The sequence below is a fragment of the Oryctolagus cuniculus genome, chromosome 6 (assembly GCF_964237555.1).
Source record: "Oryctolagus cuniculus chromosome 6, mOryCun1.1, whole genome shotgun sequence".
NCBI classification, from domain to species: Eukaryota; Metazoa; Chordata; class Mammalia; order Lagomorpha; family Leporidae; genus Oryctolagus; species Oryctolagus cuniculus.
The window spans coordinates 60,444,069-60,467,265 of record NC_091437.1 but is presented as its reverse complement, the minus strand read 5'-3'; the positions used below and the strand labels follow the sequence as shown (position 1 = coordinate 60,467,265).

Here is a 23,197-nt window from a genome sequence, read left to right as displayed (position 1 = left end):
TATAGTGATATAAATATAGGGATATATATGATTAAGTATTACTCAGACATAAAAATAAATGAAATCCTCATATCTGCAACAACATGGATGGAACTGCACATTATTATGCTGAGTGAATAAGCCAGACACAGAAAGACAGATTCCACATTTCCTCTCCAATGTGGAGGTTAACATATATAATAAATATATTACTTACAAATACACAAAACATATTGTATGAAAATATTTGGATGTCATATTAGTTGGTATAGAGATATTTATAAGTATTGTCTTCAATGAATTATATACCTTACATAATAATATAGCCCTCTTTCCTCCCTCTTTTATACTTGTCATGAATCTCACATTACAGATACTATTATGCCTGATTTAAAGAAAAATAGCTAGTATGTGTATGTATATAATGTTTATATATGAAGCAAATATGAAAGTATTTCTTTCTTGGTAATTGATAGAACAAACAAAAATCAGCAAAGATAGAGAATAAGGTTTCTCAGCCTCGGGACTGTTAACATTTTGGAATGGATTATTATTTGGGGGGAGACTGTCTTGTGTATTGTAGGATGCTTATAGCAGGATCCCTGGCCTGTATGTATGTGGGTTCCCCCCAAGCTGCACCAATCAAAAACATCTCTAGACATTGCCAAGTGTTCAGGGAATGGGACAAAAATTAGCCCCAGTTAAGAACGACTGCTGTAGAAAAACCAAACAAAATCTTCAGTCAGCTGACTTTATAGGAAACTATCCAACAACAGGAGAAAAAGAACACAGGGAACACTTAGCAAGATGATCTCCTGAGTTATAAAACAAACCTAAATGATTTTTTTTAATTGAGATGATATAAAGATGTTCTCTAGGGCCAGTGTTGTGGTACAGCAGATTAAACCACCACCCAGAATGTAGGCATCCTATATCCAAGCACCAGATCAAGCTCAGCTTCCAATCCAGCTTCCTGCCAACGTGCCTGGGAAAGAAGTGGAAGATGGCTTCAGTACTTGGTCCGCTGTATTCCAGCTGAGTGGAGTTTTAGGCTCCAGGATTCAGCCTGGCCCAGCCTTGGCTGCTGCAGCCATTTAGGGAGTGAACCAGTGGATAGAAGAGAGCTCCCTCTTCCCTCTCCCCTCTCCCCTCTCCCCTCTCCCCTCTCCCTCTGACTTTGTAAAAAGAAATATCTTTCTCTTACCTATAATGGAATTAGAGCATAACATCAATGACATTCTAACAATAAGAAAATCTCCAAGAAGTTGGAGATGGTTCTACACTTTTAAATAATCCATATGTCAAAGAAAAAACTCTCAATGGAAATTAGAAAATATTTTGAGCTAAAAATCAAAAATACAAGATATCAAAATTTGGGGAGAGCAGCTAAAGCAGTGATTGGAGAAATGTGTACAGCATTCAACGTGTATATTATAAAAGAGAACAGTTTCACATAATCTAAACTGTCACCCAGAAAAAAATAAGAACAAAATAAATCCAAAGAAAATAATGAGGAAAAATCAACAAAATTTAAAACAGAAAAATAATGCAAATCAATGAAACCAAAAGCTACTTCTTTGAAAAGATTAATAGAGGCCAGTGCTGTGGCGCAGCAGGTTAAACCCTGGCCTGAAGCGCCAGCATCCCATATGGGCACCGGTTCTAGTCCTGGCTGCTCCTCTTCCAATCCAGCTCTCTGCTATGGCCTGGGAAAGCAGTAGAAGATGGCCCAAGTCCTTGGGCCCCTGCACCCACGTGGGAGACCCAGAAGAAGCTCCTGGCTCCTGGTCGGTGCAGCTCTGGCCATTGATGCCATTTAGGGAGTGAACCAGTGGAAGGAAGACCTTTCTCTCTGTCTCTCCCTCTGTCCGTAACTCTATCTTTCAAACAAATAAATAAAAATATTTTTTTAAAAAAAGAAAAGATCAATAGATTTGATAAACCTCTAGAAAGCCTGACAAAGAGAAAAGAAAGAATTCACAAATTACCAACACCATGAACAAAAGAAGGGGACAGTGCTACAGAGCAAAGCAGGCATTCAAAGGAAAAATAAGAGACTACTAAAAACACTCTATGTACATAAATCTCATGAAGCAAATTAAATGCACTAATTCTTCAAAAACTATAAGTTACTAAAGCACAACCATGATAACTGAGTTTTAAAAATGGGCAAAAAGGGGCTGGTACTTGGCATAGAAGTTACATTTCTCCTGGGATACCCACGTCCTGTATCAGAGTGTCTAGGTTCAAGTCTGAGCTTTTCCAATTCCAGCTTCCTGCTAATGCACACACTTCCCGCTAACGGCCACTCAAGCAGTTGGATCCCTTCCATCCACTTGGGAGATGCAGACTGATTTCCTGGCACTTGGTTTCAGCCTGGCCCAGCCTCAGCTACTATGGGCCCTTGGGAAGTGAATTTGGGTAGTGAACCAGCGGATAGAATCTCCTTTTCTCTCTGTGTGTGACTCTCTTTCAAAATATTAAAAAAACTTGGAAAATATTTCATCAATGAGGATGAACAGATAGCAAATAAGAACCTCAAAGAATTTAAAAATTGTTAGCCATTAGGATCCTGGAAAAGTACCTAAGCAAGTTAACTAGCTTTTGTGTGAGTGACCCCATCAGTTCTATTTTCAAAAGTTCATTTTAGGGGCTACGTTGTAGCTTAGCAAGTGAGGCTGCCGCCTGTCACTCCAGCATCCCATATGGGCGCTGGTTCATATCCTGGCTGCTCCACTTATTTTTTTTTTAAGATTCATTTATTTATTTGAAAGTCAGAGTTACACAGAGAGGTCACAGGGACAGAGAGAGAGGTCTTCCATCTGCTGGTTCACTCCCCAATTGGCCGCAATGGCCGGAGCTGCACCAATCCACAGCCAGGATGAGGAGCTTCTTCTGGGTCTCCCAGGCAGGTGCAGGGGCCCTAGGATTTGGGCCATCTTCTACTGCTTTTCCAGGCCACTGCAGAGAGCTATATAGGAAGTGGAGCAGCTGGGACTCTAACCAGCACCTATATGGGATGCTGGCACTGCAGGCAGTAGCTTTACCCGCTACACCACAACTCTGGCCCTCTCTCCTCCACTTCTGATACAACTCCCTGCTAATGGCCTGGGAAAGGCAGCAGAGAATGGCCCAAGTGCTTGGGCTGGTGCCACCCGTGTAGGAGACCCGGAGGAAGTTCCTGGCTCCTGGCTTTGGCCTGGCTATTGCAGTCATCTGTAGAGTGAACCAGGGGATGGAAGACTTGTCTCACTCCTTGTCTCTTTCTCTCTCTGTAACTGACTTTCAAATATATTAATAGATTTTTCAAAAACAAAGTTGATTTTATAGGAAAGAAATGGTGTATGGTTTAAAGGAGAGAAGAATTGTTTTAAATATGAAATTCATCAACTTTCAAACTTTGTCCAAGGAGGCAGTACTGTAGGGTAAAGAAAGCATGAATGATGGCAACAGACATTGGATTTTGAATCCTCTCCAAGATGGTTCAAGGACTTGTACCCATGTCATCATCAATAGACAATTTTCATGGGCCTTCTTATATGCTGGGAAACTTTGTATGCATTATGCCTTAATCTTCACAGCAAATTTCTGTAGTAATAATACCTAACATTTATCGAGCACATACTATGTACAAGCACTAGTGTAAGTGTGTATCATGTGTGAGGCCATTTAATTCACACACTTACCTTGTGTGACAGATACTGTTATTATCTCCATGTTGCAGATAAGAAAATCAAGACTTTAAATAGCGACTTCCCAATGCTACAATTTTGGATATCAAGTCTCTGAACGTAGGCAGTAAGATGGTCTCTCTTACTGAGGGATGCACATGATGCAGTAGGCAGTATGGAAGAAGTGTCCATCATCCACTTCTAGCCTTGGGACAGAAAACATATCCTACGAGGAGTCTTAGCTGATGTCCAAGACAAAGAAGGCAGGAAGACAAAGAAGGTAAAGCCACATGCAAAGGCCTGGCCGATTCCCAGGAAGACTGAGTACAGCACTGGTCTGCTTGCAGGAGAAATAAGGACAGGACAGCACAGAGTCCAGCTTGGGGAAGGCATCCCTATGTGCTGTACTCATAAGGACTCTTGAGGTTGCCAGTAACACATTTGTGGAGCTACTCAAGACACAGTCACAAAAGCATGGGTTCAAGTAGCCCAGCTGCAGAGACCACAGGAGTAAACCAGCCTCTCAGTCATTCAATCCATCTATCTGCCTTTTGTCTCTGCTTCTCTCTCTTTTGGCTTTATTTTCTTAGACAATCTTCCTCCACAAGACAGAAGTTAAGAATAACAGAAGCCTTTTAGGCACATTTCACATAATGGCCACTGAGACGTCTTTCTAAGAAGTGTCTCATCTAATTTCTGAATATTTGGGGGTTCTTCTAAACATCTCTCTTATTGTTAGCCAGTATCTCAGAATACTGTGATCAGAGAACATGTTATTTATGATTTAATTCCTTTGTCATTTGTTAAAACTCATTCTGTGCACAGCATATGGCCAACATGGTAACTATTTTATATGCACTTGAAATGAATGTGTATTCTTTTATTATTGAGTACAGGATTCTATAGAGATCGATACAGTTAGATTTCTTTAACATATTGTTCAAATCTTCTGCCCATTAACTGATTTTGTTTGCTGTTTCTACAATTAACTACATCAAGTGAGTTATAAAATCTCCCACTGTTTAACTGTGGATTTACCTAGTTTTCCTTGTATTTGTTAGTTTATGCCTTTTATATTTGAGCTTTGTAAATAGGTAGGTACAAATTTAAAACTGTATCTAGTTAGTTAGCCCTTTCATTCCTCTAGCTCTATAACTACTTCTTATCTTTAAGTCTACTTTTTTGGGCATTAATATAGCCATATTAGCTTTTTCTGATTAATGTTTGTATGTAAATACTTTTTCATCCCTTTACTTTAAATATTGCTACCATTTTATTTTAGAAATGCTCCTTGTAAACCACATATAATTGAATTTTACCTAACCTGAAAACCTGTATCTTTTGATTGAATTTAGTCTATTTACATTAAGTGTAATTATTGATCTGTTTGTGCTTATCATTTTCCTATTGTTTTGATTCCCCTCTGTTCTTGATGACTTTATTTCTCCTTGCTTTCTTTTTCATTATTCAAATATTTTTGTTACATCTCCACCTACATTTACTTTTATTTGTTACTTTTTTATTACTTCAGTCATTACTGTAAAGACTACAATGTACATCTTTGATTCATTATAGTGTCATTTAAATTAGTTCTTTCACTTCTCAATTCAAGGATGTTATAACAATGTAACTATATTCGCACCCTCCTACATTTGTGCTCTTGTCCTAAGTTTTAGTTACACATGTCTAAAAGTTAGCACACATGACTGTTATAACGAAGTTTTAGTAAGTCAATACTCATTTTGATTAGTCCAAATGTGTATTTTTATTACTCTTTATCTCTGTCTGCATTGCCACATTTTCAAATCTGCTAACAATTTTATGTCTACTTGTTCTATCAGTAGCTACATTAAGTGAGCTATGAAATCTCCCACTGTTAACTTTGGACTTACCTTACTTTCTTTTTATTTCTACTTTAATTACATTTAGGATCATTTTCATTCTGCCTAAACACTACATTTTAGTATTTACTTTAATGTAAGCTATTGATGATGAATTTTCTTATTACTTTTTAATGTACCTAACATTGTCCTTCATTTTTAAATCGTAAATAGTTTTGCTGGATATAAATTTCTAGATTGACGGTAGACTTCTGTGTTTCATCACTTCAAAGATGCCATCCAGGGGTGGGCATTGGCCGAGAGGTTAAGATGCCTGCATCTGAGGACCTGGGTTCTACACCTCGCTCCACTCCTGACTCTGCTTCCTGCTAAGGCAGACCCTGAGAGGCAATGGTGGTAGTGTAATTAGGGCCCTGCCTCTCACATAAGAGACCTAGATTGAGTTCCTGGCTGCCAGGTGACCATTGCTGGTGTCTGGGGGGAGTGAACCACCACAGGGAAGCTCACTTTCTCTCTCTACCTCTTAAGTAAATTAAAAATTTTGAAAAGGATACCATCCAACGGTTTTATTTTTATTTTTTTATTTATTTATTTTGAAAAATCAACCATCCACTTATTGGTTCTCCCTTGCAGAGAATGGTTCTTTTTCACTCTGGGTTCCCTGTACTACTGTTTCTTGACTTTGGTTTTTAGCAGTTTTGTTAAGTAGCATTGCATGATTTTGTTGGAAGTTATCATGAGCAGCATTTCAAGTACTTCTTGAATCAGTGGTTTGATGTCTTCTGCCATATTTACTTCTTCTGATACGTATCAACTCTGTTTTCTCCTCCTCTTTTTCTGGGACACTAAGGAGTGTCAGAACTTGTCCCTGCACCTCTCACGGCCCTCTCTGTGTGGTCCATCCTTTTGTTTGGTCCTCTCCATGTTTTAATCCAGCTATTTTGTATTTTACCTCCCTTCCACTTCACTAAACTGCTCATCTGTGTAGTCTTCATGCTTTTTTCCATTTAATTTGTCCCATTTACTGTTAAAAAATCTATTTAGGTTATTGGGTTTAGTTATATATTTATAGTTATTTTTATAGAACTGGGGTCTTTGATAAAATTTCACATCTTATCATCTATTTTATTGATGGCAAACATTTCCAAATCCACATTTGGTCATTCTACCATCTGGATCACATGTGGACCTGGGTCTACTTATCTGTTCTTCTCTCCTTTAGTTTTTAGTAAATTGTAGCATGTCTTAATTTCTATTGATATTTTATATTGTGTATGAAGGAAATCATAGAGGTTCTGCTTACGGTTATCTTCCTACACAGTTCACTGTTATTCTGGCATGCAGTCAAGTAGGAACATAATCATCTTGCCACAACCAGGGACTGAGACAGAGGCCAGGTTTTTCTTTTTGTAAAGATCTGCTCTATTTTTGGTTTGAACAGACCTGGGGACTTAAGTGAAAGCCTAGCGCATTTACCAGGGCGCTTCACCCACAGCAGACCTTGAACCATCATGGTTTCTGCGGCACCCAAGGCCTCGGGGATTCTGTGTGTGTCTTTAACTCTTCACATGCATTTTCTACATGGGATGTGAGTCACAAGGACAGAGTGGGGATCAGGAAGCTGCACAGGAGGAAAAGGTCAGGGAAGGCTGGGCTCTTCTAGGCACGTATCTTCTCCCCCAGGCTCTTGCCCCTTCTAGGTCTGGATCTCACAGTAGCCCTGGAGTCCAGTATTTGTCTTTCCAATCCCCGACATGGCTGAAGGCTCTGGGCCACACCATTTTCTGCTCAGTGTCTGGGCCTGCCATTGGCAGTCAACAGTGTTCAGGGAGAAAGCAGCGGTGAAGCTGAAGCAGATCCTAAAAGTCATGAATTTCCTTCGAGACCCACAGCTCCACACTGCCTAAGTCCCTCTCCTTCAAAGAGCTGATTGCTGTTTATAACTAACAGACCATTTTGAGAGCAATTCCAGGTTTACAGAAAAGCTAAGCACAGAATTCCCATACACTGCCTCTTCCGCCCCACCCCCGACCCGCACACTCAGCTTCTCCTTTTGCTGACATCTTGCATGTGGAGTACATTTATTAAGCTTAATGAGCCAATACTAATATATTATTATCAAGCATACCCATAGTCCAGGGTTCAACTTGTACTGTACATTCTATAAGTTTTGGCAAACATAATGCACGTTGAACATTACAGTAACATCCAGGATAGTCCTAAAAATCCCCGGTACTTCATCTAGTCCTTTCTTCCTATCTCTGGATCCCTGGAATAAAGTTATAGTGGTTATATAGTTAAAGTGGCTATAAAGTTGCCTGTACCAGAATTTGCCTTTTCTACTCGGAATAATGCAATGTGGCGCCTTTTCAGTTTGGCTTCTTTCACTTAGCAATATGGGTTTGAGGCCCCTCCATGTCTTTGTCACCTGAAAGCTCATTCGCCTCTTCCCACTGAGGAATATTCCATTTTCTAGGTGTACCAGTTGGTTTACCAATTCAACTACTGAAAGATATCTTGGTAGCTTTCAAGTTTTAGAAACGATGGGGGCCAGAGCTGTGGCACAGTGGGTTAAGGCTCAGCCTGCAGCACCAGCATCCCATATGGGCACCAGTTCAAGTCCTGGCTCTTCCACTTCCCATCCAGGTCCTTGCTAATGTGCCTGGGAAAGCAGTGGAGGATGGCCCAAGTCTTTGGGCCTCTGCACCCATGTGGGAGACCAGGAAGAAGCTCCTGGCTCCTGGCTTCAAATCAACTCAGCTCTGGCCATTGTGGCCATCTGGGGAGTGAACCAGCGGATGGCAGACCTCTCTGTCTCTACCTCTCTCTGTAACTGTACCTTTCAAATAAATAAAATAAATCTTAAAAAAAAGTTATAGTAATCATGGTGAATAAAGCTGCCTTAAATATTTATGTGCAAGCTTTAAAAAAATTATTTATTTATTTATTTATTTATTTGAAAGGCAAAGAGACAGAGCAAAAGAAATCTTCTCTCTACTGGTTTACTTCCGGAAATGCCTGTCGCATCCAGGTTTGGGCCAGGCTGAAGCCAGGAGCGTGGAACTCCTTCTGGATTGCAGAACTCCTTCTGGATCGCCTACGTGGATGGCAGAGACTCAAGTACAAGGGCTATTATCATCTGCTGTCTTCCCAGGGGCATTACAAGGAATGCCGGATCTAAAGCGGAGCAGTAGAGACTTGAACCAACACTCTGATATGGGATACTGGTTTTACAAGTGGTGGCTTAATCCACTGTGCCACAATGTCACAGCTCTGTGTGCAACATTCATGAGAATGTAAGTTTTCAACTCCTTTGAGTAAGTATCTTGCAAAGTGATTTCTGGATGATATGATTCAAGAGTATGTTTAGTTTCGTTTAAAAAAAAAAAAAAACTGTCTTCCAAAGCATTAGAACCATTTTGCTCTTCCACCAGGAACAAATTAGAGTTATTGCTTTTAGCGTTGTCAGCATTTAATGCTGTCAGTATTTGGTATTTTAGTCATTTTCAGATGTGTAGAAGGATTTCATTCTTGGTTCCGATAGTTCTTGTTAATTGTTGACTAAGGTTTTACTTGCTCTCAGCTAAGACGGTTCCCCAGGATAAAGAGTTTGAGGTTTTCTCTCCTGGGTCCTAAATTCAATGCTCCTGAGGAAGGACCCTGGCAGGCTGAAGTACCAGGACCACTTCCTGTTCTGGTAGTTTTTGTTAAGGTTTTTTTTTTTTTTTCTTATTTTAAAAAGCAGAATTACAGAGAGAGGAGAAAAGACAGAGAGAGAGAGAGGTCTTCCATCCACTGGTTCACTCCCCAAATGGCCGCAACAGCTGGGACTGAGCCAGGCTGAAGTCAGGAGCCCAGAGCTTCCTCTGGATCTCCCACATGGGTGCAGGGGCCCGAGCACTTGGCCCATTCTCCATTGCTTTCCTAGGCTCACTAGCAGGGAGCTGGATGGAATTGGAGCAACTAGGTCTTGAACTGGGGCCCATATGGGATGTTGGCTTCACAGGTGTAGGCTTAACCTGTTCAGCCACAAGGCCAGCCCCCAGGGTAATTTCTAATGAGATCTATGGAATAACAACTCCTATTCAAACCACATGAAGAAAGATAACCGTAAGTGGAACCTCTATTTCCTTTATACACAATATAAAATATCAATAAAAATTAAGACATGCTACAAATTACTAAAAACTAAGGGAGAAAAGAACAGATAAATAGGCAAAATCATCTCATGGAAGAAAGGGAGATTTTCCAAAAGGTGCAAAGGTGTGTTAAACACTCCAAACCACAGCTGTTCACCTGCCACAGTGCCCTAATGATACACCCTTATGGCAGGCACAGTACTGGCCTTGACCTGCATAAAACACAGAGGTCACCATTCTTCACCATCTCCTGACATTGCTAGGTGACTTCCACTGTAAATAACCTTAAAGAATATTTTAAAATCATCCATGTTTTATGTGCAAATTGCTTTCACTTATAACTTTTAAAGCATTTCTGCAAGTCTGTAACTATTTTCCATATTAATTGTGACTACAGTATAGGAATTAGGTAGATAGTCTATTGAAGCCACACTGGCTAGGGCCAAATCTCAGCTCTGCCACGTTGCTAGATTTAGGATCCTGAATAAGCTATGTTAGTTCTCTGTGCCTCAATGGCCTAATTTCAAAATTGAGGATACTGATAATACCATATTGGGGCGTTACATGGATTAGATGAGTCAATAAGAGAAGTGCTCAAACCAGCACCTATAAGTGCCAAGCAAGTACTTACATTTCTTATTCTATTATTAGGTAAGCACTTTGAAGAACCAACTCTTCAATCAGCCAGTTTGTTTTTTATTTTCTAATGTATTCATTCATACTTTTAAAATGTTATTTTCATCTCCCTGATTTCTGTAAGCTTATCTCATTTTTGTCTTTTGAACTTCCTGGGATAAATATCTAGTTTATTGATTTGTCTTCTTCCTGTTTGAAAATGAATGAAATTAATGCTATGACTTTCATTCAACCTTTGATTAGTGCAGCTTTGACATTACCATTTCCCAAGTACTTTGTAGCTAAAAATTGGTTTCTTTCCTGGACATAAGAGTTGTTCAGTAAAGTGGTCTGGTTTGGTTTAAATTTCCAAATGCTTGATATGCATTGTTGCAATAATGTATAACTTTTGAGAATAGTTTCTAGCTCCATTGTGTGTAGTCCAAGAGCATGGTCTGTGTATTTTCTGCTTTGGAAAATGTAGTAAATTTTCGTTATGGCCCAACACATAAATTATTTCTGTTAAAATTCTCTGAAACTAAGGACAGAAGCCCCATTCTGAACGTACACATATTTTATACCAAGTATTAAATCATGTGTATTATTTATGTTACTTAAATCTTCTTTGCCCTCATTGAAATTTTCTTGCTTAATCTATCAAAAATGAGAGGTTATTTCTATCTTCTGTTAATAGTATGAAACTTCCTTGCACTAAAGCTATGGTATTTGGCACATGGCTTGATGATGACATCACATATCATGAATCTTGCTTTTGTGCATGTGAAATGACCTGCTAATCCTATTTCCCTATGTTAGAATTTGCTCTTTATCTAAAATACAACTGCAAACTCCATGTTTTGTATTGACTTTCCTCAGCCTTCTGTAATTACACTTTGTAAGTAACTTGTTCCATGTGAGAATCTCTCAATTTGGGAATTTGACTCAGTATGGAAAATCAACTCTTACAATGAAATGTACTCTTTTTTTTTTTTTAAGATTCTCCTATTTGAGAGGCAGAGCTACAGACAGATATAGAGATAGCTAGAGAGGTCTTCTATCCGCTGGCTCACTCCCCAAATGGCTGCAACAGCTAGAGCTGGGCCAATCCAAAGCCAGGAGCCTCCTCTGAGTCTCCCACATGGGCACAGGGGCCCAAGCACCTGGACCATCTTCCACCACCCTCCCAGACCATCAGCAGGGAGCTGGAAAGGAAGTGGAGCAGCTGAGACCAGAACGGGTGCCCACACAGGATGCTGGCACCAGAGGCAGAGGCCCAACCCAGCACACCAATTCGTTGTGTTTTCTGGTTCCTTGCTATTTCCTTCATTGTTTCACACACAAACATTTGTCTTCCATGATTCAGAAGGCACACATAATCTTTTTAAAATTCTGTCTTTAGTCATTTCTAATACGTCAGAATACATTCCTCTCCCAGCCTCAAGAACAGCACAGATGATTTGCATCTCCCCTGTAAATGAGATAATCAGCACACACGCATTTCTTCTTTGCCTGCCTCTCCTTTCTCCTGTTTAACCTTTTCAGTTAAACTCAGACCTTTACTTCCAGATGCATACCTTCTGTGTTTTATTTCGGTTTCCTGAGACATCGTGTTAGAATTGGAAGCTGAAAGAAAAGTGAATACAATGTGAGCCTTTTTCCAGAAGGCTCCCGATGATGCTTTATCTGGAAATAGTTATTTTTTATAAAACTACGTTTCAAAGGATCTGAGTGCTTCTGAGATCAGTTTTCATGATGCGTTAGCATTTAGTGTTTTGTTTTGTCTCCCTGTGTAAGTACACCTCCAATGAAAGAGATGACAAAAGCCTTAAACGTCTCATTATAAATCTTGTTAAGTTGTCAGTTTTAAGAATGTTATACAAGATGTAATGGCCAGATAGGAATATGAGCTTTTATAGAAATTTGTTCTAAGAATCTCCCAGAGGCAAGCATAAAAGGAAGCTGGGCTCCTATTATTGCTAGGAGCTCTATATTTAAATTTCAAATAACAGAAGTCGGAAAGCTATGAAAAGCATGAGATTCTCTTTCTTCTTAAAAGGGAAGGGGACATTGCCTACTTTGAGTTAAAGGGAAAAAAGGACAATAGACAGGCAGAAAGGTCAGTGGTGATGTCTCCCCTGGTCGGCTCGAAACAGATGGAGAGTCTCCCAATACAAGAGGCAAGCCGTAAGCATGCAAAAGGACATCAACTTCGTATCAACAGGATTCCTTACAGAGAACCCTTCCAGTTAAGGTCCAGGAACCCACTTAGGAAGACATAAGTTAATCAGAATAAAGACTTCTTGAGAAAGGTTTTGAATTTTGCCCAGACACTTGTCTCTAAAAGATATTCCAAGAGACTATTTTGCTGTTCAATGATCCATTCATCTGCCTCTTCTTTGTAGCTTGTGTTGTAAAATAAATCACCATTGAGTGATCTGAGGTTTGCAGCCTCCGAGAAGGGCGGCAGGACTGATCAGAGGAAGAACGTGGTGTGGTATCATCTCCATGAAGTCCTCAGTCAATCCCCCAGTAGACTTGGGCTGGCCATCCTTTGCTGTCCCAAGCTGAGATACAGGTGGGTGCTCTCCCCCAGAAAGGCAAGGTGACTTCTTCAGCAAAGGCTGCCTCCCAGGAAGGGCTAAGGGCTGTCAGCCAACAGCTCAAGGGGAAAAGGCATCCAGTCTCACATGGGCGCCCATGTGGGCAGCCCAGCACCCACCACAGGCTCTTCCCCAGGGCGTCTTCATTCCCAGCTTTCTCTTGGCAATCTGACTCCAAATTCACATATTGCTAACCCATAAAAGCATCCCTCCAGCGGGGAGACTCCTTCTGGACTCCAGATGGACACATGCCATTGTTTCCTTGAGAACTTCACTCACGTGGCTCGCAGACACCTGAATCTCAGTATGCCCTAAACTCACCCAGGCCCCGCCCCAGACCTGCGGTTCCTCTGGCTTTGCAGTCTTCAGCGAACTGCCCCTCATCCATCCACAGTGCCGGCTAGACATCCGAGATGAATTCTGGACATCTTCTTTCTCCCTCCCATACCCAGTCACCAAGTCCTGACCAATCTCCCTCTCAAACATCTCCCCAACAGTTCCTCCTAGTTCCACGACTGCCATAGTGCCCTCCAACTTGCTACCCAATAAGCAACCGTGTTTTCCTTCCCACCAAGGTCATAAGCCTAACAAATCCCTGTAAGACAAAGACCAGAATCTCCAATCTAGGCTGCAGGGCTCTCCATGGTTCGTCCCCTGCAGTGCCACAGGCTTGGTCTCCTGCCATGCTTGCTCTTGACAGCGTGCTCCAGCTTCCTGAGCTCCCGAATGCCCGGAGTCTTCCCACATGGCCATTCCTCTGACGTTGCTCCACAAGGGGGAGACTTAGCGTCACTACTGCAGGAGTGGATTTGAAATAAAAGTGAGTTCAGCACGTGCCAACCCTCTCCTGCCCTTCTCCTTTCTGCCATGATAGGAGCCAGTCAGAAGACTCTCATCATAGGTCAGCACCAGCCGCCAGAACCATGAGCCAATAAACTTTTATTCTTTATAAATTACCCAATCTCAGGTACTATGTTAGAGTAGCCCAAAACGCATGAAGCCAATCCAATTTGATGAAATAGTAGGCAGTCATTAAGAACGGTGTCTCAGAAAATCCAATAACTGAAGGTAAGTTTACTCATTGCTATGGAAGACGCTATGGAAAATTCCTCTTCTGGGGCTAACACCGTCTCCTATACCATTGAGGATGAGCAGACCCTAAACATCTATTCCTCTTAAAGTCCAACAGGGATGTGATGGTCTCAAGGAAAGAGCACATGTACTATTTGCAAATTCCTCATGAGACCCCCTTTCTACAGATAGCACACTTGCTTGGTGCTTATGTTTGTACTACAGAATCAGGGGGAACTCATTTCTCACCGACTCATAGAGTCGTATGATTTCCCTTAATACAGGGATTTTGTTTGTTTTCTTCACTGTTGTCCCCCTACCTCCTAGAACAGAATCTGATACATGATATGTACTTCGTAAATATTACTTGAACAAATGGGTGAATGGGTGGGTGACGTTCCACTTGAACCTGGCTCCTGTCAGGAAAGGCATTTGTGTGTGGATGTCACCCCTCCAGCACTCTCTCTACTCCAGACCATTACGTAATTGAAGACTCCCACCTTCAGGCAAGAGTGGGTAGTTCATGTTTCATAACTACTTGGCAATGCTTTTTATTGAGATAATTTCCTTTTCAATTTGGTCTTTGCTTCTTAATGTCCAGAAGATTCCATGTCATGGCGATTTCTTTCTTTCTTTTTTTTTTTTTAAAGAAATGAAGGAAGGTCCGTCTCAGTGAGGAAATAGTTCTAATATGGCGTTTACTAAATACTGAAATTAACGGACTTATTCACAAACTAGACTGCTCCCAGTTGTCTGAAAATTGTCTCTAAATTCCATCATATTCTTAAAATAACAGAGTGTCATGAGGATATATTAGTGTCGCAGGAACACCACTATGAGAACTGGCATTCTGGAATTCTTAGCCAGTACAACAAAGCGAGGAAAATAACAAAAAGGCACATAGAGATTGGAAGGAGGGAATAAAAATCTTCATTCAAAGAATGTAGAAATCTCAAAAAGTTTTACATATTAACAATCAACAAGAGAAAATTCAAATTAAAAGTGTGTTTCACAGTGAACCAAAAATCATAAAATATTTACATACAAAATGCGTGCAAGATCTGTAGACGGCAAACACAATGCACTGCAAACCTCACAAAGTGAAAGAAGGCCTGAACACATCGGGAGGGGACTTTGAATGTTTGTGGGAAATTTAAGTTAAAGCAGAAGTTTATTCTGATGCAAAAAAATCTTTGAAACCCACACATAGCTTTCTTCATAATATTCATTGTGAATGAACTTTTTGAAGATAGCTCACATAGCTTCAGTGCAATCAAAGGCCCAAGAATATAGACACAAACTAGCTGATTCTCAAAACTAACATGGAAAGACAAAGGGGCTTAGAACAGCCAAAACAATTTTGGGGTAAAAGCATTTTAAATTATAGAACACATTACCTAACTCCTAAAATTACTACAGCTAGTTGTATGAATAGCTACTCAAAAATTACTATCGTGTCATTGCAGTATGTAGTAAAGAAAACATGATCGGTAGAACAGGGTAAAGGAGACAGAAATAAACTCACAGGCATGTGGTGCATTTGCTTTTAAGTGCAGCTTTGTGTATTGTCTATTAGTGTAGTAAGTAATAATTTAGCCTCCGAACTAGAATGCACTTGTCTAAACTTTTCTTGAGATAAGTGAAGACTCACAAGCAATTGCAAAAAAATAACAGCGAGAGCCTATGTCATCTACTCAGTTCCCCGCAACGGTGATGTCTTTCAAAACTCTGGTGCAAAATCACATCCAGGATACCGGCATTGCCAAGGTCAAGACACAGAACATATCTCACCACAGCCGCACTCTGCACTTCCATAGGCACACACACTGCTCTCTTGCCTTAACCCTCTTCATGATCCTTCCAACCATCCACCTGTTCTCCATGTCTATAATTGTGCCATTTCAAGAATGGCACATATAAATGGACTAATGCAGTACAGAGCCTTTGCGAGATGGCTTTTTTCAGTCAGCATAAATTTCTGGAGATTCATCCAGGTTGTTAGTATGCCCAATAGTTTGTTTCTTTTTATTGATGAACAGTCGTCCATCATATGGCAATACCACCATTTGCATAATCACTCATCCACTGAAGGCCATCAGGGTTGTCTTTTCAGGCTTTAGATATCACAAATAAAGCTGCTATAAATATTTATGTACAGGTCTTTGCATGCACATAAATTCATTTCTTTGTGACAAATGCCCAGAAGTGCAATTGCTGGGTTGTAGAGGAGTTACATGATTAGTGGGTTTTTTTTAATGTTTATTTATTTGAAAGGCAGAGAGAGAGTTCTTTCATTCACTGGTTACTTTCCATGTGGCCACAATATTCGAGGCTGGCCAGGAACTCCACCCTGGTCTCCCACGTGGGTGGCAGGGGTGCAGGTACTTAGACCATCTTCTGCTGCCTTCCCAGGTGCGTGAGCAGGTAACTGGGTCAGAGGCAGAGCAGCTGAGACTTAAAAAGGCACTCTGACGTGGGATGCAGGTGTTGTAGGCAGCAGCTTAAACTGGTCACTGCGTTAACAACACTGGTCCCTACGCTCAAGTTTTTGCCCATTTTTAATTGGATTGGGTTATTTTCTCACTGTAGAGTTTAGAGGGCTATTTTTAATTACACATTGATAATTAATAAATAATAAAATGTTATGACTTATTAATACAATATTGAATAATTAAATCAAGCTGGTTAACATACTCACTACCTCAAATACTCAGCATTTCTGTGGTGAGAACATTTGAAATTTATTCTCTTAGCAATTTCAAAATGTACAATATGGAAAGTTCTATATATACACTAGATATTAGCCTTTTGTCAGATATATGCTTTTTAAAATATTTTCTCCCATTCTATGGCATTCAATTCTCTTAACAGTGTCCTTTGCAGTGCAAAGTATTTTAATTCAATGAGTTTCAATTTACCACTTTTCCTGTTATGGATTTTTCTTTTGGCATCATCTCTAAGGACTCTCTGCCTAATCTTACCTCAAGAAGACTTTCCCCTGTTTCTTGCAAATATTTTAATATTTTACATTTTACTAATGACCCATCTTGAATTACTAGTTTACAATTTGTTTTATAGTAGTCCATGGTGTGGAGATACCACCTTGTATAATCACTCATCCATTAGAAGTTTAGTGTAGAAGTTCATTTTTTTTGTACATGGATATCCAATTGTTCCAGCACCATTTGTTCAAAAGGTCACCCATTCTTTATTAAATTGCATTTGAATTTTCCTGTATAAAATACATTGAGATTTATGCTTTCAGAGGAACAGAGTAGACATTCTTTTCCCTTATTCCTCTCACAAAATATTAAAAACGAAAAAGTTAACCCTATATATAAAGCACCTAGGAGACAATGACGAGAGGTATAGAGAAGCAGACTGACCAACCGAGGACCTCAGGACCCAAGGACAGTGCAGCGGGGGTCACCCACATGTTCTCCTTACTCACAGACTCTGGAACTGGAGCCAAAGAACCCAGAGACCTGGAAATGCCATGGGCATGCACCAAAGGAGGTCAAAGTCCTTCCATCCGAAGACCAGGAAAGAGATGGTCTAGTAGAACAGCGAGCGTGCATTCAATAACCACCCACTTTAATCAAATAGCACATACAAACCTGGAGCTCCACCCCTTCCCACACCTACAAGGTGTGAGCGGGGAACCCAAAGAGGCTGTGTTCATGTGCCCCAATACCCTCACTGCGGTGACGGCGGAAAAGACCAATAGGGACCTGGCTTTCACGCTGCCTCCAGCAATGAGCCTTCTCTTCCCCCCTCATTCTCTTACTTCTACACTGATCCCGAGTCAGTGGAGACCACACAAAGAACAGGAAAGCAGCAAAAAGAAAACAAAGGCCAAAAAGGAAAGCAGAAAAGAAAAGAAAATGGAAGACTTAACTGCTAACATAGCAATAATTACATTAAATGTAAATTATCTAAATACACCAGTTAAAAAACAGAAGCTGTCAGAATGGATTGAAATACATGACCCAGCTATACTCTGTCGATGAGAAACTCAATTCAATTACGATACAGGCAAGTTGAAAGTAAAAGGATGGGAAGAGATATAACAAAAGGAAAGTAGAAAGAGTTATGTCAATATCAGTAAAGTAGACTTAAGCACAAAGAAAATGATCAGACAGAAAGGGACATTGTATAGCGATAAATGGTCAATCCACCAAGACACTGCAATCCTCACCACACACAAATATATGAAGTAAAAACTGACAGAACTTACAGTACAAATAGAAAACACAGTTATTTTCGGAGATATCAACATGCTTCTTTCAACAACCGATATAACCACCAAAAATCAGCAAGAATATAGACTAGCTTAACAGAATGAACAAAAGGAATCTGACGCACATAGGCACCATAAGCCACATCCCGGGGCACTGCCCAAACTTCAACAAATGGAAAGAAAATTAAACTCATACAGATAATAACAGAATCAAACCAAAAATCAATAAAAATGATAACAATGAAACAGCAACTGATAGAAACCAAACAACTTAATTCTACATAATCATAGGTCCAGGAGGAAGTTTCAAAGGAAATCAAAAAAATATGCCAAATGAACAAAAATGAAAACACAACATATGAAAATTTAGGAGGCACAGCTAAAGTAGTGCCGAAAGGAAAAATTAGAGCATTAAGTGTTACAAACAGCATTAAACATAAATAGCATTAGAAAAAGGAAAACTTCCAAATCCGTAATCTAGCTCTCACTTCAGAACTAGAGAAAAAGAACAGCAAAATAAGTCCAAAGCAAACTTAATAAGGGAAATGATAACTATAAATCAAAGAAACGGAAAACAAAAAGTCGTGGAGTTCCTGGGTGGCCAATGACGAAGGATGGCTAATGACATCTGGCCTTTAGCCTGTCTCCTTGGTTGCCCAGTGCCTCTTTGGCAGGCACACCTTGCCGAATTTCATGGCCTTGTCTAAAAATGATCAGAGTCAGTGAACTCAGGGGGCTTCCATAGCCTTGGCAGCTCATGACAAGAGCCTAGGGTGATTACTGATGCCATAAACAAGAGTGTCAATTTGTTAAGTCAACAACAGGAGTCACTGTGCACTTACTCCTCATGTAGGATCTTTGTCCTTAGTGTGCTGTACATTGAGATTTAATGCTATAACCAGTACTCAAACAGTATTTGTCACTTTATGTTTTTGTGTGGGAGCAAACTGTTGAAATCTTTACTGAATGTATGCTAAACTGATCTTCTGTATATAAAGAGAATTGAAAATGAATCTTGATGTGAATGGAAGGGGAGAGGGAGTGGGAAAGGGGAGGGTTGCGGGTGGGAGGGACGTTATGGGGGGGAAGCCATTGTAATCCATATTCTGTACTTTGGAAATTTATATTCATTAAATAAAAGTAAACACACACACACACACACACACACACAAAAGATTTATTTGTTTATTTGAGAGGCAGAGTTAGAGAGAGAGGGAGAGACAGAGAGGGAGGTCTTCCATCAGCTGGTTCACTCCCCAAATGACTGTAATGGCCAGAGCTGTGCTGATCTGAAGCCAGGAGCCAGGAGCTTCCTCTGGGTCTCCCAGGTGGGTACAGGGGCCCAAGCACTTGGGCCATCTTCTACTGTTTTCCCAGGTGCATTAGCAGGGAGCTGGATCCGAGGTGGAGCAGATGGTACCGCAGGCGGCAGCTTTACCTGCTCTGCCACAGCATGGGCCCCCAGCAGGAAATGCTGTCTATAAAGGGCACCACCACAGCATACAAAAATATCCACACTTTGTGCTCACTTCCCTATGTTCACCCATCCGCCCCTCCACCTAACTTTTTGTCACCAGTCTTCCAGTCCCGGGTTCCAGATCAAATGGCCAGGTCACTGGCCATCCATTGCCCTAGAACCCACATAGGTTCTCACCTCCCACATGAAGCAGATGACCTACTACTCTTCTCCTTTCCCTTCCTACTATCCTTTGGGGCCATCTTTGAATAAGGCTTTACTGCTGTCACCATCCACACAGGCTTACATCACGACCAAACTCCCCTATCTGTAAAAGCGTGCATGGTTCCTCCTCTTTCAGCCACTTACACAAGATCACCCATATGGCCATCAGGCACACGTGTGTCCAGTGGGAAGCGTGTGCACATGACGTTGGTGTCATGAGGACGAGGTTAATTGCTCGTGCAGCTTGTTCCTACTCTGTTCCTGCCCAGCCTTCAATCCCACGTGTACTACTTCCATTTTATGACTGCTGCCGGTACCCTAATTGTTTCACTTGCTAGGTCCAACAGAATCCTATTTATAAAATGAAATTCCAGGTACCTAATCACTGGGTGCCCCTGGCTAAGCAATCTGTCTATATCAAAGCCTGGAAAGATGTCAGAAGCTGTTTAACAAAAGACACTTAATTTTATGCTGTGAACAGCGTGACGTTGATCATCATCCCATTTTGGAGTCTGTTGTAGCTTTTCCATAAGCATCGTTTAACATCCTTTCCCACCACCAACATCCCCAACACTGTGATGTCCTCTAGATCCTGTGACCCGAGCAGCAGGCACTTGTGCCACAGTCTAGGCCTATTGCAGTCTTTCCCGCACTGGGTTCCACTCAAAGCTGACAACCTTCTGTGTCACCTATTATATGGGTCGCATCCATATTCTTAGGTGAGGGGCTGGCCTTGTGGCACAGTAGGCTAAGCTTCCGCCTGCAGTGCTGCCATCCCGTGTAGGTGCCAGTTCGTGTCCCTGCTGCTTCTGTTCTGATCCAGCTCTCAGCTATGGCCTGGGAAAGCAGTGGAAGGTGGCCAAGTCCTTGGGCCCCTGCACCTGTGTGGGAGACCCGGAAGAATCTCCTGGTTCCTGGCTTCAGATCGGTGCAGCTCCAGCTGTTGCAACCATTTGGGAAGTGAACCAGAGGATGGAAGACCTTTCTGTCTCTCCCTCTGTCTGTAACTCTCAAATAAATAAATAAAAATCCTTAAATATTCCTAAGAGAGGAATATATCATCTAGGCCTACAGAGAAGTCACCATGTTATGCATTTCAAGTTTGTGCAAGGAATTCAGGAAATGTTATGAGCTAGGTTAGGGCCTAAATAAATTTTCCAGGTTCTTACCTTTTACTTAGTGAATTCTAAATACAGGCCCAAACACCGCGAGCAGCGTGATAAACTTTGTTACAAAGTGAGAAAAAGACACAGGCCCATTAGGGCTTTGTTTAGGGAAAAGGAACTAAAGAAAGGGATTTATCATACCCTGCTCTACTCGTCCTGAGTCCACACGGAGGAGAGAGAGCTTCCGCGCTTCCTAGCTCTTTACCCACTGAGAAAAACGGAAGTGTTTACGTGGTTCCGCCCCCATGTCCCAAGTAGGAGGTACTTCCTGGGAGGGGTCCCTTGATTGGCAGGTTGATGAACACGACAACACAAAGCGGAGGTGCAGCTTCCAGCTCATGAACTGTAAATTATCTATTTATTTATTTGAAAGGCAAAGTTACAGAGAGGCAGAGGCAGAGAGAGAGGCAGAGTTGGGGGAGGTGCTCCATCCGCTGCTTCACTCCCCAGACGGCCGCAATGGCCAGAGCAGGAGCCAGGAGCTTCTTCCTGGTCTCCCATGGGGGTGCAGGGGCCCAAGGACTTGGGCCATCTTCTACTGCTTTCCCAGGCCACAGCAGAGAGCTGGATCAGAAGTAGAGCAGCTGGGACTCAAACCGGCACCCATATGAGATGTGGCACTGCAGGCAGCAGCTTTACCTGCTTTGCCACAGCGCCGGCTCCTCTATCTAATCTTTACCATATCAGAAGCACTCTGGGCCGGCTCCGTGGCTCACTAGGCCAGTCCTCAGCCTTGCGTTGCCGGCACACCAGGTTCTAGTCCCGGTTGGGGCGCCGGATTCTGTCCTGGTTGCCACTCTTCCAGGCCAGCTCTCTGCTGTGGCCAGGGAGTGCAGTGGAGGATGGCCCAAGTGCTTGGGCCCTGCACCCCATGGGAGACCAGGAGAAGCACCTGGCTCCTGGCTTCAGATCAGCGCAATGCGCCAGCTGCAGCGCGCCGGCCGTGGCAGCCATTGGGGGGTGAACCAATGGCAAAGGAAGACCTTTCTCTCTGTCTCTCTCTCTCTCACTGTCCACTCTGCCTGTCAAAAAAAAAATTATATATATATAAAAAAAAAGAAGCACTCTGTTTTTACTGTGGAGGGGGTATCATGCCCTAACACTGACAACTGGTTGTCGCTGAATTTTTCTTCTTTGGACTTCTAAAATCTTCACTGAAAGTTCCAGCAGGTTCCTGAATCTTTGTAGAATCCAGCCCCCATTCTTCGAGAACACACATCTTACCAGGATCTCCAGTGTGCCATCCTGACTGGCGCTGGGTTATGCATGTAATGGATCAGTGTGCTGGTCTGTGGGATGAGAGCCCGGGTCTCTGGGGACTGTCTTATGAGGAAAGGTAGGGAAGTCAGCACAGTCCTAAGGTAAGACTTAAAGATTTATTTTTATTTATTAGAAAGGCAGGGTGGGACAGAAAGAAAAGGAGAGACGGACAGAAAGGGGTCTTCCAATCCACTGGCTCATTCTCCAAATGGCCTCAGCAGCCAGGGGTGGGCCAGGAAGAAGCCAGGTGCCTGGAACCCCATCCGGGTCTCCCATGTGGTGGCAGGTGCCCAGTGCTTGCGCCATCTTCTGCTGCTTTCCCAGGTGCATTAGCAGGGAGCTGGATGGGTAGCAGAGCAGCCAGGACTCAGACCAGCACTCTGATATGAGATGCCGGCATCGTGGTTGGCAAGTTAGACAACTGTGACACAACACAGGCCCCCTGAGTAAAAATCGTCTGTGTCACATAAATGCAGCCGTTTCTGACGAATGCATTTGCTTTACCAGTGGCTACACACCATGATCCTACGCCACCAACATAGGGGCCACTGTTTGGTTGTGTCTGTCACCCTCTGCAGTTCCTCAGGTCCTTCTTGCTGGCACTGATCTCTGCAACCCTCCCCCGACCCCACCCTACGCCATATTGTTTTTTTTTTATCGATATCTCAACTGTGGTCAGAGAGGACAGTTATTTATTTTTTTTTTAATTTTTTTGACAGGCAGAGTGGACAGTGAGAGAGAGAGAGACAGAGAGAAAGGTCTTCCTTTGCCGTTGGTTCACCCTCCAATGGCCGCCATGCGCTGATCCGAAGGCAGGAGCCAGGTGCTTCTCCTGGTCTTCCATGGGGTGCAGGGCCCAAGCACTTGGGCCATCCTCCACTGCACTTCCCTGGCCACAGCAGAGAGCTGGCCTGGAAGAGGGGCAACCGGGACA

At 42.1% G+C, this 23,197-nt stretch overlaps 1 protein-coding gene across 1 annotated transcript in view; it reads right to left on the bottom strand.

Moving 5' to 3' along the window:
• Window positions 1-1,262: 1,262 nt before the first annotated feature.
• The window catches only part of C6H5orf47 (chromosome 6 C5orf47 homolog), a 45,728-nt gene continuing 23,793 nt past the window's right edge, over window positions 1,263-23,197 (bottom strand). Inside the window, exons 6-7 of the transcript XR_011389906.1 lie at window positions 11,820-11,868; window positions 1,263-3,856 (exon numbers count right to left, since the gene is read on the bottom strand). The gene's annotated coding sequence lies outside the window, so the exon portion shown is untranslated. The remainder of the gene's footprint in view (window positions 3,857-11,819; window positions 11,869-23,197) is intronic.